A 2297-nucleotide genomic window follows, 5' to 3' on the forward strand; every position below is an offset into this window, starting at 1 on the left:
AAATGAATGACTGGATCTAACACATAGTCATATTTTGTAAATTAGTATGTATATGCTCCAAAGGCTTCTCAAATGCAACTTCATCAAAACTGAATTCATCCCTTTCTCACAAATCCTTCCTTGTTCCATCCACTGCCCCAGCCAGAATCCTTCACCTTTTCCTCTGTTTTCGTCTCCCCACCAGTTAGTCACCAACTCTTGCAGATGCTATATGAGTTCATTGCTTCTAATAATATTCATGTATCAGAACTCTCCACTTCATAGCCCTCTGCCACATGATACGGAATGACATGTAAGTCCTCAAGTCAACCATGTACTTTGTTTCTTTTAATCTTTACCTTACGTTCATTCCTTAATCTAGAATTTCTTCCCATATATCTTTCACCTTTATTCGCAACTATCAAAATCCCTTTTGAATCTGGGGACTCCATTAAAGGGTCACCTCCTGCTTAAAGTTTCTGTTAAACACAGCATCTGAGTGCTTCTTCTATTTTTCTCTTACCAGAGTCTGGTTAAAGGAAAACTTGGAAAAATTACAACCACTACAAACATGAAGATAACTCAATAAAATGGGTGGGTTCAAAATTAAAATAGTCATATCAAGAACCAGTAGGCTTCCTATGTGTAAATCAAAACCTGCTACAGGTTATAATGGAAGGAGACAACATTTGCAATAACAACTGTGTAAAATATCTAGGATAATAGGAACTGTAAAAAACCTCTCCAAAGAAAACTCTAAAAAACCGGTGAGAAATACAAATGAGGACTGGAACAAATTGAAAGAGTACTACATTCCTGAGTAAGTGGACTCATAAAGATTTCACCTATTCCTAATCTATACATTTTATATTTGTCCAATAAAAACACCAGTATTATATTTTTAACTTGATAAGCAGATTCTAAAAGTCAAACAGAAAATAGACAAGTAAAAATAGCCACAAAAATTGTAGGAAAATGAGTAATAACTCATTTCTAATATCACAAGAAATACCATATGAATCATAGCTCTGAAGCCATAAAAGAAGCTTTTTGTGCCTGGAACAGCCATGGCTCATGGTCCCAAGAAACATATGAAGCATACAGCATCTCTAAAGCATCGGATGCTAGATTAACTGGTGTGTCTGTTCCTCATCCAAATACATACAAATCTCCATAGGCTGAGATAATGTCTCCCTCTCATTATTTTCCTAAGGAGCAGGCTTATGTGTGCCCTAACAGAAGACGAAGTAAAGAAGATAAGCCTGTAGTGTTGCATTAAGATAGGCAGCAAGGTCCAAACTGATATAACCTACCTCCTGGTTTTATGGATGTCAAAAGCAGTGGCATTTAGACATCTTGGTGTCTAACCCGTGACACCAAGAGGCACTTTACTATTCATGGTATTCCATCTGAGGAAACCAAGTACAGGTTGTACAAAGTGAGAAAGATCCTTGTGGAAACAAAAGGAATCCCTCATCCGATGACCGCTGATGCTTGCACAATCCACTACCCTAATACTCTCATCAAGGCGAATGACACTATTCATACTGATGTGGAGACTTGGGAGTTTACTAATTTCATCAAGTGTGACACTGGTAATCTGTATATGGTGACTGAAGGTGTTAACGTAGGAAGAATTGGTGTGACCACCAACAGAGAGTGACACAATGGTTCTTTCAGTGTAGTTCATGTCAAAGATGCCAGTGGCAACAGGTTTGCCAACCAGCTCTCCCACATTTTCATTATTCACAAAGGCAATAAAACAATGGGTTTCTCTTCCCTTTGGAAAGGCACCTGCCTCACCAATGCTGGAGAGAGAGACAAGACACGGGCAGCCAAACAGAGCAGTGGGTGAAATGGTTTCTTGGTGACATGATTGGAAGTCTTTATACTTAAAGATAATACAGCATGAAAAACAGTGGTAAAAGGCAACATGGGACACTTTATAGAATACTTGTGTGAAAATGGCCTTTAAAACTATGAAAAACTCCTGAAATCAGTTAATAAAATGTTGATAAACCAAGTTCATCTACATATCAATTCCACTATAGTCAATGTCTCAGATACAAAAAAATAGTTTGCCCAAAGTGAGTTATTTGAAAAGTGTTGAATGATAGGACAAAGCTAAGTGTAGGATTATAAGGAAAACACTAGAGTTGGTGCATTGTCTAAGAACTGGTATTAGCAAGACAGATCATCTCCTTCAACCCTAAAGAGGTGAGGGAAGAACAGTTACTGGACTCAGATGAAGTTTTGTTTAAGACAGCTGGCTGGCAGAACATAATCCTGCAAGAATACAGACACCTTCAGGGACTAGG

General features: G+C 38.0%; 1 pseudogene; it reads left to right on the forward strand.

Annotated features, from left to right (window-relative positions):
* Positions 1-1046: 1046 nt before the first annotated feature.
* LOC132670977 (small ribosomal subunit protein eS4-like) lies at positions 1047-1834 on the forward strand (annotated as a pseudogene).
* Positions 1835-2297: the final 463 nt, after the last annotated feature.

Source organism: Panthera onca, chromosome C1 (assembly GCF_046562875.1).
Source record: "Panthera onca isolate mPanOnc1 chromosome C1, mPanOnc1 haplotype 2, whole genome shotgun sequence".
NCBI lineage: Eukaryota > Metazoa > Chordata > Mammalia > Carnivora > Felidae > Panthera > Panthera onca.